This window comes from Ornithorhynchus anatinus, chromosome X4, assembly GCF_004115215.2.
Source record: "Ornithorhynchus anatinus isolate Pmale09 chromosome X4, mOrnAna1.pri.v4, whole genome shotgun sequence".
NCBI lineage: Eukaryota > Metazoa > Chordata > Mammalia > Monotremata > Ornithorhynchidae > Ornithorhynchus > Ornithorhynchus anatinus.
Genome location: NC_041752.1, coordinates 3,534,593 through 3,551,641, shown reverse-complemented (window position 1 = coordinate 3,551,641; position 17,049 = coordinate 3,534,593). Strand labels below are relative to the sequence as shown.

Genomic DNA, 17,049 nt, shown 5'->3' with positions numbered 1-17,049 from the left:
TTGCTAAAAGGAGCCATCTCATTAAAATGGCTTCCACTTTACGGCTCATAACTCGTGTATGGATTTGTCAGGTCTTATCCAAGCCACTATGTGTTAGCTGCGTTGGGAAACAGCTTGCCCTAGTGGAAAGAGCCCAGCCCGGGAGTCAGAAGGAACCGAGTTCTAATCAAGACTCCAGAACTTATGAGGAACTTCCCAACAACCAAAGTGTGTGTATACACATGCCTGCCTGTGCAATCGATTGTATTTATTGGGTGCTTACAGTGTACAGAGCACTGTATTAAGCACATGAAAGAGTCCAATACAACAATAAATGGACACATTCCCTGCCCACAGTGAGCTTTCATCTAGAGGGGGAAAACAGGCATTGATATAAATAATTACAGATATGGACATCAGCGCTATGGGGCTGGGAAGGGGGGATGAATAAAGGCAACAAGTCAGAGTTACGCAGAAGGGAGTGGGAGGAGAGGAAAGGAGGGGCTTAGTCAGGGAAGGCTTCGTGTAGGAGATGGACTTTGAAGGGAGGGGAGAGTCATGGTCTGTCAGATATGAAGAGGGAGGGAGTTCCAGGCCTGGGTGGGACATGAGTGAGAGGTCAGAGGTGAGATAGATGAGACTGAGGCCCAGTGAGAAGGCTGAGAAGAAAATGAGATAACATACAAAAAAAGCTCAATTCACAGGAAGAAAAGCAGTAGGTTAACCAAAGGTAATATTGCTGTGCCCTTTCAGAAGGTCCTGATGAACCAAATGGATTTCAGGTAGTCATACATGAAACAATCAATGGTGATCATTAAATGCTTTCTCTGTGCAGAGTACTGTACTAAGTGCCTAGGGTAGTCCAGAGCTGGTAGACAAGTTCCCTGCCCACAAGGAATTTAATCAGATTGGACACAGTCCCTGTCCCACATGAGGCTCACACTCTTAATCCCCATTTTACAGACGAGGTAACTGGGGCCCAGAGAAGTTAAATGAGATTTGCCCAAGGTCACACGGCAGACAAGTGGAGTCAGGATTAGAACCCAGGTCCTTCTGACTCCCAGAGCTGTGCTCTATCTATTGAGCGCTTCTGGTTTGCAGAGCACTGTATTAAGAGCTTGAAAGAGTATAATACAAGAAAGTTGATAGATATGTTCTTTGCCCACAATGCCCTTACAGTCTAGAGGGGAAGACAAACACTAATATAAATAATTTAGAATTTATAGATGATAGTCTCCTCTAGACTAAAAGCTCATTATGGGCAGGGAATGTGTCTGCTAATTCCGCTGTACTGGACTCTCCCGAGCTCTCAGTACAGTGCTCTGCACAGAGTAAGTGCTCTATAAATACCAATGATTGACTGATGTCCATAAAGTGCTGTGGGGTCGAGAATGCCATGTGTTTCTTCCTTGTGAACGCCTCAGACTTTTAGGAAGTATTCAGGTCATCCAGTCCTTTGCCAAGTGAATAAAACTTTACGTAGATTTTCACAACGTGCCGCACGTTATGTAACTGATCGTCCAATTATACCCGTTTCGGGAGAAACTGGAAAAGAGGTCAGGAATCGAGGATCGTCGGGATTTTAAGGTGCCAAAAAATAAAAAAAAAAAACCACCCTATGACCCGTATATTTTCCTCTTATTTACCTCAGCTCTGGGAATAATTTATTTTCCTGCACTATCCTGAAGAAACACCAACACCGTATATTGCCGAAGCAGGGCGTCTGTAGTGATAGATGCAGCTAAATCAGCTATTCCGTTCACACAGAAGAACACAACGCTTCTCACCGTGCCTTCATTCTAGTTTCTAACATCTTCAACGCAGCCATTTTCTTTGGTCTCTTGCATCAGACTAGGAACCCCATGTGGGACAGGGACCACATCCACCGTGACTGACTTGTATCTTCCCCTGCACTTAGCGCTGACTGCCCGATGGACACGCTGCACTTAAATGCCATTATTATTGTTGATTTACTATTATTGTTCTTGTTCAAATTTTAACGTAGAGATCTTTCATAAGGGATTAATCAAAGGTATTTACCAAGCACTTACGGAGTGCATAGCACTTCACTAAACGCTTGGGAGAGGACAATACTGCAGAGTCACTAGGCGCATTCCCTGCCTACAACGAGCTGACAATCTAAAGCTGGAGGAAAAAAACAGAAAAAATCGCTTTTCCACCTCATTCATTTCTTTAATGTAATATCAAAGATAATACGAGTTTGAAGACTGGCATAGCAACTGATATTGAACATCGGCAAGCAGATGGCAAATATGTTCCTTTCCACTATGCATCAGCAGTGAAAACAGAACTTGCATGACCAATTCAGGTAGTCACTGCATCTTTGGATCATGACCTATCTTGAAATGCTTTACGCTGAACAAAAATGAAGTTCGATTCTCCCTCTGCAGGTCACTACCTTTTAAGTCAATAGCATTCTAGGGAGGTGAAAACTTAGGGTATTGAGATTATTTTTTATTTTTTTTTACAGTCCATCATCATTCAGTGGTGAATACTGAGTGCTAACTATATGCAGGGCACTAGATAGTACCTTAAAATCACCTGCTTCCGTGACTTTTGGAAGGGTGAAAATGGGGTTCCAAGTAAGGATTTCTACAAAATATCTTCTCCCTGGAATGGCCCCAAATTCAGTATAAAGGTTCACTTAGCTAGGTGAAGAATTTACCCCTTTGAAAAAAATGTGGTTTCCCTCCCACGCTCAGAATTGATCCTTCACCAGCCCTCTCTTTCTACCCCCTTAAAGGACACCACTAGGGAGAAAAATCTTCCCAGAAAAAAGAAAACAGGGTCTCATTTTCCATGACTGAGGAAGCTTCTAAGGAACAGGGATGAACGGAATCAGTTAACTATGGGATCAACCTTAAGCCCAGAAGAAAGGAAACATACTTCCTCATGTAAAACGTCGAGTAGAGTGGGGGTTTGGGTGAACAGAGAGAAGGGCAAAAGCATAAGAAGCCGACATTTTATATTAGTCCACGTCCTCTCCCCTTCCCTTGAGAAACGTCAATTTTTTAAGAAATGGATGATTTAAAGGGGCCTAACGTCAGAGCTTGCTTTTTTTGAAAAAAAAAAAGGTATCACAAAAATACAAGGAGCAGATTACTCTCCAATCTATCAGTTTCTCTGCTATGTTGCAGTCTCAAATCAATCAGTGGTATTTATTGAGTGCTTACTGCGTGCGGAGCGCTGAACTAAGCACTTGGGAAAAATAAAACAGGGATCATGCCTACTAACTCTATCTGCCAGGAGCTTACACTCTACAGGGCAAGAGGGACGATGAGATAAATTTCCAGACACAGCAGAATATATGGATCTGGACCATAAATGTCAAGGGACTGGGATGAAGATCCAAGTGCTTACATAGCCAAGTGAATAAGCGACAAAAGGCCACAAGAAAGCGCTCACTGTGTGCAGAATACTGTGCAAGCGCTGGAGAGTACAATATAACAACGTAACAGACACAGTGAATTTACAGCCTAGAGGGAAATTAGGGCTCTGACCAAGAACAGACACATTGTGAATGATTCTTGCCCTTTTCCCAAAATTATATGGGTCAAGTTTTTCAGGATGGTCCTCAAAAGCTCATTCTCAACACCTGCTGAAATTCCATCTTGATGCTCTCTCTCAAAACAATTTTCAAGAACCTTTAGTTCCATGATCTGAACACCTCAGACCTTCAAAGTCCACTGGGGAGAATCTCTCCCCACCATGAGGAGAGTTTTATCACAGAGACCACTATCTATATATGTTCTAATAGTTTCCAAAATTTAAAACTGAAAGAGAAAAACCTCTTCCAAATTCATCCCCTTTACCTCCTCTCACCCCTGGGGTTCAGTACGGTAAGATCATGCAGAAGAACATGGGTTGTTATCCCAGGTAGGGTGCAAATGGGTACTTTTAATTATGTATTTTTTAAGCCACCTGGCAAAAAAAAAACCAACAAACCACAATCCTTTAAAAAAAAAAATGGTGACTCAGAGGATGCTAACAGGATTTCTTTAGTTTGATGGACAAAAATAACATTAAAAAAAAAGAGCACCTCCTGGGTAGGCAATTAAATAAGAGCCATTTTAGTGGTCCCAATCTCTCCCTGTGTTAACACTTTACCCAAGACCAAACCCCCAAGGAAAGCTTGGTTTAAAAAAAAAAAAAAATTGTAGCTACTGGGGCCTTACTTGAGGGGCCTGGGAAGCACATTGCAAAGGACCAGGCCTCTGCAAAATGATCCTTTTTTTTTTTGTTCCAGTCATTTTTCTGAGGGTGACGGGACAAATCCCTCAAAAAATCAAATCCCAAGACATTTCAGCTTTAAAGAAAACCATCTCTGGATACGGAGAACAAATCAGCAGAGGCCTAATTGTTTTTCCCCCCCCCGGCATAAATACAAGTCAAAGTAGGTTGGAAAGCAGCCTCTCTTGTTTTTGTTGTTGTTTTGGGGGGGATTGGGGATCTTTTTTCTCTTTTTTTTTTTTTTTTTTTTTTAACACCTTCCCACTTTGGTCCTCCCAGTAATGAAGCCCTCCTCAGGTCCACTGTAATTTTTAAAAGGCTGGGCAGGACTTACCTCCTGACCTCCAGACAAACTGGTCTGAAGCACACATTGCCAAGCCTGTTCGGAAAGGACAAACTCAAGGCAAAAATGTTTCCGACGGCAACTGTATGAAAGAAAAAACCAAACCCCTCCCAAAAAAGGGAGGGCAGCAGCACCTGAAAAATGCCAGTTTAGAGCACACATTTTAAAAAAAAAGTGCAAAGGTTCCCTCCCCAAGAGCCCCAGCCCGGCCTTGAGCAGAAAGAGACTGGTTCCCCAGTGACTGCTGAAAAGCCATTTACATTCAGAGAAGCATTTCCCCCTTCCACGGTCTTCAGGAAACCCCAGAATGCTGAGAAATGAGCAGATCCCCCCCTACCAAACACACACACACGCAAACACCCCCTCTCCAATTAAGTGTCAAAAGAACATACCTCTGTTCCATGCCCACTTGGGAAGGATTGGCCCTGGGAGATTTTCCTTCCAGATTTTCTGAGGCCTACCCTGGTCTGCCCATGAGTTCCAACCCAGTGTGCGGAGTGGAGAGCATGCTCAGAAGGAGCTGCCTGTCTTACAATGCTCTACAGCTTGAATCCGCTCATGGCTCTGCAGTTGTGTTTGCAAACTGAGGAGGAATTAAATGGCAGCAGGCTACAGTAGACATTATCCTTCCTAGTTAGGGGCTGCGAGAGATCAGAACCAAATTTCCCCGCCACCCCCTCCCCCTCACCACCATGGCCAGAAGGACGCTCGGATGTCCCCCTAAATCGTTTCCAAACCAAGACAGGAGGCAGAGATAATTAAACTCTTAAAGAATGTGTCAACGTTTTGGCTTGGCGTTCTGACTGCCACATGTTCACACGTCAGACAAAACCCAGCACAGAACGAGCGCTTAACATGACGGAAGGAAAAATGTCGGCTGCCCTTCTCGCCGATGAATCCACCCGGATAAGTCACGCGGTTCCGACTGGGATTTGGCCATTCGGGTCTTTGAAAATAAACAGGGAGAAGGGAGGAGGGAAGGACAGGAGAGAAGAAGTAGTATAAGAATAATGGTGAGCCTTTTTTGTTTGTTTGTTTCCAAAGCAAATACAGTTCACGTCACACGGCCACATCTGGAACGTTTTCTTGGCCCCAAAGATTTTTTTTTTTTTAGCTAGTTTCTCGGGCCCAGGCTGGTGACAGGCGGCGGCTCCTTTTTCATTTGCAAGGTTCAATCAGATTCAGTAATCCCTAGGGCAACATGCATTTGGTAGTTCTTAAAACATACTAGATTTCAAGAAATTTTATTTTAAAATTCCTTAAGCTAGTTAGGCATCCGGGTGGCAGGATTTTCAGGCCCGAAAGGCCTCAAGACCCAAGGAATACCAAGAAAAACAAAACCAAAAAAAAAAAACCCAACCCCATCCAATGTCACTCCAACATTTCTCCACTTTCAGAAGGCCATCCAAACTATCTTATTGGGGAAAAAAATACAGCCTTTTGGGGATTCTATCTCCTAGTGACTCCTGTTCTCAAAGAAGAACACCTTCTTTCTCCAAAGAAGTATGCTGCAGTTTCAGAAGGCCACCCAAACTATCTCCTCAGGAAAAATATGGATTTGGGGGGCTATCTTCTTAGTGATTCCCATTTTCAAAAGAAATCAGGATAGCGGGTTTAGCCTGATGAGACTACTGAAAATGGTGTCCAGAAGCTTAAGAATTCCAAAACCACCAGGGAGAAGTGGGAGTGTGGAAATCATTATTAAATTAAAAGCACACCACCGAAATGAAACAGAGCTGAGGAATCTAGGCTCAAAAGTTCTTCCACTGAGTGAATCTGTTACTGTCCCAAGTGCTTAGTACAGTGCTCTGCACGCAGTAAGGTGAATACGACTGAACTGAATGAAATACCATCGACTGATTGAGCTAGTTGCAGCTATATCAGTAAAACAGAGCACTGTACTAAGCATTTGGGAGAATAGGAGAAAGCTTGCATCTATGAAGGGATGTGAGGAGGGAGGGCATTCCAGGCCAGAGGTAGGACGTGGGCCAGGGGTCCACGTGGGCAGGACAGGCGAGAAGGAGGCCCGGTGAAGAGGTTAGTGGCAGAGGAGCGGAGTGTGCGGGTTGGGATGGAGGAGGAGAGAAGGGAGGTGAGGTAGGAGGGGGCAAGGGGATGGACAGCTTTGAAGCTTGATCATGTCTCCCAACTCAGCTACGTTTATACTCTTCCCAAGCGCTTGATACAATGTTCTGCCCAGAGTAAAAGCTCAGTAAATACCACTGATGATGTTCTCTTCCCACAAGGAGCTGGATCACGTCTACTAATTCGGCTTAATGCTTTCCCGAGCGCTTATTACAACGCTCTGCACAGGGTAAGAGCTCAATAAATACCATCGGCTGATTGATGCAGTTTCTGCTTATATTTTGGCCTTCCTTAAGCCTGGGTAGAATGGATGTACAGCATTTCTCTTCACTGTTCCTTCAGTCACAGTGAAAATAGCAAGACCAAACAATTTTTTTTTTTAAGGGCATTTGTTAAGCACACTGGGTGCCAGGCCCTGTACTATGCGGTGGGGTAGATACAGTCCCACTTCGGGCTCACAGTCCTCATCCCCAGATGAGGGAAAAGAGGCCCAGAGAAGGTAAGTGCCTTGCCCATGGTCACACGGCAGACCAGTGGAGGAGTGGGGATCAGAACCCAGGACCTCCGGCTCCCGGCCCCGTGCCTTTTCCACTAGGTCATGCTGTTTGACAAATCCTCTGATGGACCGGACAAGCCGTCAAACTAACGACAACCGCCAATGATGAGACCTCAACGGAGACTGTAAGCTCACTGTCGGCAGGGGATGTGTCTGTTTATTGTTACACTGTACTCTCCCAAGAGCTTAGTACAGTGCTTTGCACACAGAAAGCACTCAATAAATACTCGCTGAATAAACAGAGCGCATTGTCATTCCAATTCAACACCTGATTTTTAAGCTTCAATTCCAAGCAGCCCTCATCACCACAGAAACACTAACACTTTATTAGACCCAGCAGGGCCTGACCCATTTTCCATGCAAAAGAGAGCATCGTTTCTTGTAGGACAGAGACAGAAAAAAAATACAGATATATGTATATATTGGGTCTCCTTAAAAACCCAACCCTTCGTTTCACAGGTCATTCTGAGCTCTGGTTTGCCCCATCACGACAGTCTGAACCTGGAGTCACCTGGTGCCTTAGATCCCAGCACATTCTTATAGAAAGCTTGGTTTAATCCTCATAAGCCAAGTGAGATAAGAGTTCTTTGGAATTCTCAGGGGGAAAATGGTAGTTAACACCCAGACAAGTCACTGTGGTCAATCGGGATTTATTGAGTGTTTAACCTGTGCAGACCACTGAACTAAACGTGTGGGAGAGTACGACGTATGATAACTTTACCCAACATTACTCCACTTTCTGCACTTACACAGCCCTCGACATTTGGGAGAATGGGGGAAGCAGAATTGGCAAACTGAGCCCGAGCCTGGGGATCAGAAGGCCCTGGATTCTAAGCCCATTTGTCTGCTGAGTGACCTTGGGCAAGTCACTTCTCTGGGCCTCAATTACCTCATCTGTCAAATGGGGAGTAAGACGGCGAGCCCCATGTGGGAGGTGGACTGTGTCAATCTGATTACTTTGTATCTACCCTCCAGGGCTTAGAACAGTGCCTGGAATAGAGTATTTAAATACCATTTAAAAAAAAAAACCCCTCAGTTTTCTCATCTGTAGAATGGGGATTAAACATCTTTCTCCCTTCGTCGCTGTCTCACATGGAACTCTCATCCTGTGTCCGAACCGGGTAGTTTGGATCTAGCCCAGGGCTTAGTACAGTACTTGGCAAATAATAAGCGCTCAACAAATACCAGTCATCCCTAAACTATAAGCTCGCTGTGGGCAGAGAACACAGCATGGCTTAGGGGAAAGAGCACGGGCGTGGGGTTCTAATCACAGCTCCGCCACTTTGGGCAAGTCACTTCACTTTTCTTTGCCTCAGTTCCCTCATCTGTAAAATGGGGGTTAAGACTGTGAGCCCCACATGGGACCACCTGATTACTTTGTAATCTATCCTGGCACTTAGAACAGTGCTTGACACACAGTAAGTGCTTAAATAACATCATTATTATTATTATTGTTATTATTAACTCTGTTGTACTGTACTCTCCCAAGTGCTTGGTTACAGGGCTCTGCACATAGTAAGTGCTCAATATATACTATTGATTGATGATTGATTTTTATTACCTGTCCCTGGATCTTCTATCATCTGGAAAGTGGGGATAAGACTGTGAGCCCCATGTGGGACAGTGACTCTGTCCAAGCCAGCTTGCTTGTACCTACCCCAGTGCTCGATATAGTGCCTGGCACATAGTAAGTGCATAACAAATACCATAATAATAGTAATTATTATTATTACATATATACAATGAAGATATACATACATACCTATATGAATCATGGCTATCTGCATTATCTTTGAATACAAAAGACTGCGCTATAGAAATCCTTCCTACCAACACTCTTTCACTTCTGCCAAGGTTACAGAAGTTTCAGAATGCTAAAAATAACGTCAGTCTCTTTTAAATAAAACATCCTGGTGCCTTGGTATACAACTCTATCAAGTTCCCGTTTCTATTTATCCCACTGCATGCATACACGCGTACACACTCCCACACAAAGACACACGCACTCACACACGTGTTCCTCACAAAACCCACCTAAAAATAAAATTTTATCATAAATGAGTAAATTCACTACCGGTCACTGCCATGGCTGAAAATCAGACAGAGGCAATACCATTATGGATAATGGGCAAACTAATAATTAATAGTCGGTTCCATTATGAGGGGATACATCCCTTTTTTAAAAAAACAACAACTTGGTATTCTCTAAGCGCTTACTATGTGTCAAGCACTGTACTAAATGCTGGAGTAAATACAAGGTCAGGTCACAACCCAGAAGACAATAATAATAACACATTATTATTATGGTATTTAAGCGCTTCCTGTGTGACAAGCAATGGAGCATATTCAAGGTAAGGTCACTCTCAACAGACAATGATAAGAATAATTAATTATGGTATTTGTTAAGTGCTTACTATGGGCCAAGCACTGTTTTAGGCGCCGGAGTAGATACAAGGAAATCAGGCTGTCCCATATGGGGCTCACAGTCTTAGTCTCCAGTTTCCAGATGAGGTAATGAGGCCCAGAGAAGTTAAGTGACTTACCCAAGGTCACACAGCAGACAAGTGGAAGAACCAGGATAGAGAGCCGAGGTCCTCTGACTCTGGGACCCAGGCTCTACCCGTTAAGCCACTCTTCTTCTTTGTTCAGCTCCATTACCTGCTTGCCATAGCGTGGCAGGTTAGGTGCCTGGCCCGAAGCAGGCTGCGTGTGGATTTGGGGAGGGGGTCCCGGGGTGGAGGGTAGGGAAGGAAGATGGTTTCTTCTGCCAAGTTCTCTTAAAGGCTCATCCTTGCCCTACCCCGATACTTGCAGTCAAGTATTTCCCCTTGCACGTAACACTCCCCGCTGCTTCTGGCTATTGCAACCGCCAACTTAGAGGTCCGTTTCCCCAGGACAGCGGAACTTTGTCTGAAGCAGAGGTGATTCTCCGACTGGACGTTAAAGGACCTCTTGGGAAGAATGGGGGGGCCGCGGGCAAAAAACAGCAAAGGGCTCGGGAGAGGATGCTACGACAGAGTTGATAGACACCTTCCCTGCCCACAGTGAGCTTATGACCTCGGCCTGCAGTTGACCAATTCCACTGATGGATATTCTGGATTTCCAATGACCGTATCTTAGTAATGCCAGAGCAACCAAAAGCAGAAAAGCCCTAAATCTTAATTCCTCCTCCCTCAATTCTTCAAGTTCAAAATGTAATGCTCCCTTATAGGTATATAGTACAGTGTAAGTGTGCAGTACAGTGCTAGGTGCTTAGTAAGCGCTCATTAAACACCGATTAAGATTCCTTGATCATTTCACATTTGCTTCCTTCAACAGGCCTTTCACCATGAAAACTATCCTAACATTGAAGTGTTTTGTCGGATCAGACGAAAGATCACAATCCTCATTAGGAAATGTGGAAGAAAAGCATCCTGCAATACTTTCGGGAACACAATTCCCAAGGCCTTCGAATGTGAATAACGCAATGGGGATTCCCCGAGGACAGATTATCAATATTTGTTAAGCTCTTAGTCTGTGCCAAGCGCTGGAGTAGATACAAGGTGATCAGGTTGGGCGCAGTCGCTATCCCACATGGGGCTCAGAATCTTCATTCCCATTTTACAGATGAGGGAACTGAGGCAGTGGGAAGTGACTTACCCAAGGTCACAATGTAGGCAAGTGGCAGCAAGTTTAGAACCCAGGTCCTTCCGACTCCCAAGCCACATCAAACCACTAGGCAACAATGCTTCTCAAGAAATTAAATCTCTTTCCCCACCCACCAGCAACTGAGGACAAAATGAACTCGGCCGACGCTCCAGAGGATAGGCAAATTAAAAATTGTACAAGAATTCCCTCTACCTGAACTTTTGCCCATTGTCGCTTCTCCCCCTTGTAACCCACTGCCTGAGTATTACCCCCAAAAGCTGGTCTTCAGGAGCGAACAATCGACTAGATGAAATACACCTACGAAACTCCACATCATTCTTGGAAGACACAATATACAAAGACTCGGCCAAGTTTATTGCAGAACCCCCCCCCCCCTCCACTTCTCACAGGATTTACAATCACCTGAACATCAAATAACAGCTGCCACTAGCAGAAACTAGTGGAACTGCCAATATCTGCATACCTGATAAAAAAACAAAACCGTCTCCCTCTCTGAACCACCACCACAAAAGAAGTCATTTTCCACCAGACAGCCTTTACAGAGAGACTGCTGCTACTGCAAATATATTAGTAATGGCAAACGCCAGGGCAAACATTACAGCCCTCCCACACGGCCTACCGCCAAGCAACTGAGTTTCTGAGCTTGGGGGGAAGGGGTGTCATCTCCCTTCCCTGCCCCCTTTTGCTCTTCTCTTCCAAGAATCCGGCTCTAGGACTGCCGGTCTCCAAATTGACCTTCGCCAACTCCAGCCACCTGAAGCAAGGGGATTCCCGAAACCAAAGATGAATATGTAACTCCTCGCCTTCCTTGCCGTCCGGTTCTCCTATCACGTACAATAAAATCATTTAATAGTGCACATCGGCTTCTTCGTTTTTCTTCACCTCTCCTCCTCCCCGCCAGCTATCATTTAGGAGATTAAAAACTCAAAGTCCCCAGGCCCCAGGTTACTTGCATCGCCCTCATTTACCCTTCCCAAGCCCACATCACCGGATGTCTGTCCCGACGGAGAAGCGAGACTGGACCACACCCCTCCTCCCTTTAATGAAAATGACGCCAGCTTCAAGTTCCCTTTCCCTCCACCCATCCCTTCCTGGTAAAGGTAGCTAAATGTTGTATTTCTCTCTACAACGGAAGGAAGGTGGTTCTGTTTTGTTTTTTTCCTCCCCACTCCAGCAGGCTGAGCCCACGGCGAGAGGAGTCGTATAATGGAGTGGCCCCGTTTCCATTTATATTTTCGGGCGAGTCGATGGCTTGCCTGACCCCAACCCAATCAAGTCTCTACTCTTTCATCTCATTTACCCACAGACACACACACGCACGCACACACAAGGCAGCATCTGGTATCATATGGGATAGGCTGTTTTCCTTCTCCTCCAAAAGAGGTGCAAACCTTACAAAACTCATTATTCTGCAAGCAGTTTAAGCCCTATCTCTTTCCATGTTCTCTTCTGACAGAACCATGATAACAATCCCACTGGGTTACAAAGCCCAAACTAGGAAAGGACTGGCTATTCTCAGCTCCACCCTGCCGGCCTGAAGGCCTCCACTAAGCATTCTTTTCTGGCAACCGGAGGTCTGCAAGCTACTTCCACAGTGTGAACCAGGCACCTTAGCTTGGGATCGCAGAGATAAGCAAGCATTTTCCTGGCCTAGGAAAGAAAACACCACCGCTGAAGGTGACCCAAACACACTATCCCCTTCACATGCTACACTCCCCCCAGCTTATTGGCAAGGAAAAGCTGTTTGGAAAGGGGGTGGGGGAGATGGAGAGAAAGAAGGTGAAGAAGGAGATGAAGAAGAGAAAGTCAAGAATAAAAGAGGGAGAGATGGTGAAGAAGAAGAGAGGAGAGAAAGAGACATAAGGTGAAGGAGAGAGAAAATGAAGAAGGTGAAGTAGAGAGAGAAGGTGAAGAAATGAGAGGAGATGAAGAAGCTGAAGAGAAAGAAAGAAGATGAAGAAGGAGAGCAAGAGCGAGAGGTGAAAAAGGGGAAGAGAGAGAAGGCAAAGAAGAGACGGAAGGGGAGAGAGGGAGAGAAAGAGAGATGGTGAAGAATAGAGGCAGAGAGGGAGGGCTTTGTAAACAACAAACTGAAAACATTTTTAAAAAAAAAAGCAACGTGGCTTCCAGGTACCTCCATCAATTTTTTTTTTAATTCCTCGGGCCTTTGAGTAGTTGTTTGCTGCAGCCAACTGCAGAGAAATTACAGTAGCTTAACTCTCCAACTCCCTCTAAAGGATTAACCTTCCACTGAGCATGCTCAATTGGGATCTTTTTCAGCAGTTGCATCCATTTCATGAAATGAAGCTGCTTCAGACGTTGAGGAAATGCCATTTCAGGACGACTTGCAAGACAGGCAAGCCCCAAAACAACCACTAATCCTTTTCTGAACTTCTATGTCAAAGTCATTCTTCAAAAAATAAAAACTTTTTTTTAAAAAACCTTTGTCCTAACGAGTTCCTTAAGATTATTTTGTTGTTTTCTAAGGTGGTGTAAGTGGCAAATATGACTTTCTCCCTAGGAACTGGTAGGAGGGGCCTCTCAATTCATCAAGACAGCTCTTCTGATTAAGCAGATCAATCCGTCAATGGGATTTACAGAGTGCTTATTGTGTGCTGAGCACTCTACTAAGCGCTTGGGAGAGTCCAGAATAACACAGTTGGTAGTCATGTTCCCTGCCAAAACGAGCTCACAGTCTAGAGGGTGAAACCAGATGAAACATCCTTCTTAAAATCTCTTCAGGTCAATCTTTTTTTAAAAAAATAAGCTCAAAAAAGAGAACCACACAACACTTGCATTCAATTCGAGATAACTCTAATGGATAACCCGCATTTAAAAATCTATACAATACTACAAAAATGCTCCAAATCCATTTCCTGGCAATATTTAACATTACAGAACATTCAAAAATAATTGGTGATTTTAGAGACGATTGGGCTTCCTGGGGCAGCGTTGTCAGAGTTGATAAATCTAAATATAAGTAGCAGCAGCGTGGCCTAATGGATAGAGCACAGGCCTGGGAGTCACAAGGACCTGGATTCTAATCCTGGCTCTGCCACTGTCTGCTGTGTAACGCTGGGCAGCCCACTTTACTTCTCTGGGCCTCAGTTCCCTCAACTGGAAAATGGGGATTAAGACTGTGAGTCCCATGTGGGACGTGGACTGTGTCCAACCTGATTTGTTTGTACCTACCCCAGCGCTTAGTACAGTGCCTGGCTTCTAGTAAGCGCACAACAAATACCATTTAAAAAAAGACACAGAACATTGACTTCACTCCTACAGTGAGTGTAGCCTAATCTGGTAAATAACACAGGAAGTAGATGCCCTGAATTCTGCCATTTTTGCAGTCTTAAACCTCTATGGGCAGGGAATAGGTTTGCTATTTACCTGTATTGTCCTTTCCCAAGTGCTTAGTCCAGTGTTCTGCACACAGGAAGGTGTTTTTGAGAAATGCAGACTAAAGGAAACAAATACAAAAACTAGAATCTCACTGCAAGAAAATCGAGACCTGCTGCTAATTCAGTGTTATCCCTGGTGTCAGCATGGAAGGGTGGGTGTTTGAAAATGTCTTCCCATACCATTTATTTCCTTTTTCTTAAAAATCAGGCAAATCAGGCACCTTTAATTGGTGGACGAATCAAAAGTAAGGGGTCGTGCCAATAATTCTGATCTAGATGCACCCACCGAAGGTTTCCGTTGAATGTGCTGAGGCAGTAAAGCCTAGTAGCAGGGGTCTGAAGTCTTACCCATCAGGACTCTCGTTTTATCTTACTTCTGGAAATAACAGTTGGTTGGATGCTGTTAGCTTTGCACTTAAGTACAGATCTGTAATTTATTTAGGTACAAATATGTACAAATTTATATACAAATCAGTACAACGATGTCTATCTCCCCCACGCCTAGACTGTAATCTCACTGCGGGCAGGGAATGTGTCTATTTCCTGTCATATTGTACTCTCCCAAACGCTTAGTAGAGTGCTCTGCACACAATAAATGCTCAATATATACAACTGAATGAATGCCCAGGGTCAGCGGTCACACACCAATTATCGACTGATGGATTGGAGAATTCATTCATACTCTCTCCCTCATCTAGCTTGCTTCATGACTGATTTGCTCCTCGTTGGAAGATCTTTATGCTTCAGAGTCTCTCCTATCTCTTCTTTGAGGAAGCCGCCTCCCTTGTTCAATTCTTTACAGTGAAATATTTAGGGAGGGAGGTTAGAGACAAAAACTGAAGACAGGATTCTCCACCAGAGGTGAAAAAATGGCTTTCATGTAAAGGAGCTAAAAGCAGTCAGAGCTGAAAAATAATTTTGCTTCGCTGTCCTTCTAGCCTGAGAACTCACTGAGGGGAGGGAAAGTGTCTATCAGTTGTATTGTATTGACTAACTCAAGTACTTAGTACAGTGCTCTGCAGATAGTAAGTGCTCAAATACTATTGATGATGTCAGAAGTGAACTTTAATGATAAGACTAGCTATGAAAAATAATAGTCTTTGGGTCCAGTGGAAATCTGTCCCACTTATCCATCAAAAAGAAAATAATGAGTTGGAGAAAGCAAGAACCTTGCAGCAAGACGAATCTCCCTACAACTGGTGCGCATTAAATGGCAAACAAACTGCATCGGTGTGAATTTTTTTAAAGTTGTTCGGTCTAGACCTGTCCCTAACCACCATCCATTTATATTTAATAAAGAGCTTCTTGCCACTGTCTATTTCATCACTGCATAAAGCAGTAGAAATCCTCAGAGATCCCTGCCAGAAATCTATGGGGATTCCCCTTCTTTTTACTCAGTCTAGATTTTCCATTCTAATCAATTTCTTTCTTTGATCCCACACACTGCTGAAACACAAGAAGTTCAACAAGGTGGGTGCCGGTATCTTGAAAGGTGGTGCTTGCACTGTTAAAAAGCCAGCTTCATGGCAAGCCCTAATAATATCATCCTAATCCTCACATCCCTGAACGAAGTCTGCAGAGGATACGCGAAGAAAATGGCATCTTCCCTCCGCATTAGAACATCATAGTATGGTGTTCCTCACAAAGCAACTCAATAAATACTAAGGAAGGGCTGATCATCCATGCAAAGAATTTTAACAATCTATGTTTACTTCTACATTCGATACGAGCACTCTCTATATAAAATGGCTTTTCACAGTAGGCGGTCGATAAATACCACTGATCATAAGCTCCCTCTAGACTGTAAGCTCCTTGCGGGAAGGGAACGTGGTTGCCACCTTGGCTATACTGGACTCTCTCACAATTATTAATAGCTAGCATCCAGAAATTGCCAGTTAACCCTCCTCCTCCTGTTCTTCATAGACTTTTCAATCAATCAGTGGTATTTATTGAGTTCTTACCTTGTGGACAGCAATGGGAGAGTACTATGTAACAATCCCTCATTCCCCTTTGAAAACACTGTTTCTTTCGGTTGTTCATCATTCTCTGACTAGTACTTAGAGGAAGGGCCCTATATAAAATTAAAAAATAGATCAAATGTAGGTCAAATCGAAAAATAAACAAAGATCTTGCGAGCCATCTGGTCAAACTGACGAGCCATTTAGTCTTGTGAAGAGCACCGACGTCCCGACCTCTTCGAAGCATGAAATCTGTAGCGGGTTGACATCTAAATTCTTCAGTTCCCCGTGGAACTTTTCCCTTCCTCCTGATTTCAACGACTCACATTGTGGTGAGACCTCATACTGTGACATTAAGAGCTGATCTAAACATGGTTTGCTCTCTAAGCTTTCACCATTTATATCTAGAAGACTTTGGTAGGCCTTTAAACACACTGATCTGAACAGAAGCTCAAAAATCACCACAACAGCCAAATACCGTGCGTCAAACGGAAAAGCAGCGTGGCCTAGTGGATACAGAACAGGCCTGGGTGTCAGAGAGACCTGCTTTCTAATCCCAGCTCTGCCACTTGTCTGCTGTATGACCTTGGGCAGGTCACTTCAATTCTCTAGGCTTCAGTACCTTCATCTGTAAAATCTAAGACTGTAAGCCCCATGTGGTGTCCCAACCGGACAACCTTGCATCTATCCCAGTGCTTAGCACAGAGCCTGGCGCATAGTAAGCACTTGAAAAATACCATTTAAAAAAAAAAGAATCTGGTTTTTCATCCCATCTCTGCAACCTGTCTGCTGTGTGACCTTGCACAAATCACTTCACTTCTCTGGGCTAAA

General features: G+C 44.2%; 1 protein-coding gene across 4 annotated transcripts in view; it reads right to left on the bottom strand.

The window, feature by feature from the left end:
• EHMT1 (euchromatic histone lysine methyltransferase 1) overlaps positions 1 to 17,049 on the bottom strand; it is a 106,490-nt gene that overhangs the window by 73,064 nt on the left and 16,377 nt on the right. The window lies entirely within an intron of this gene.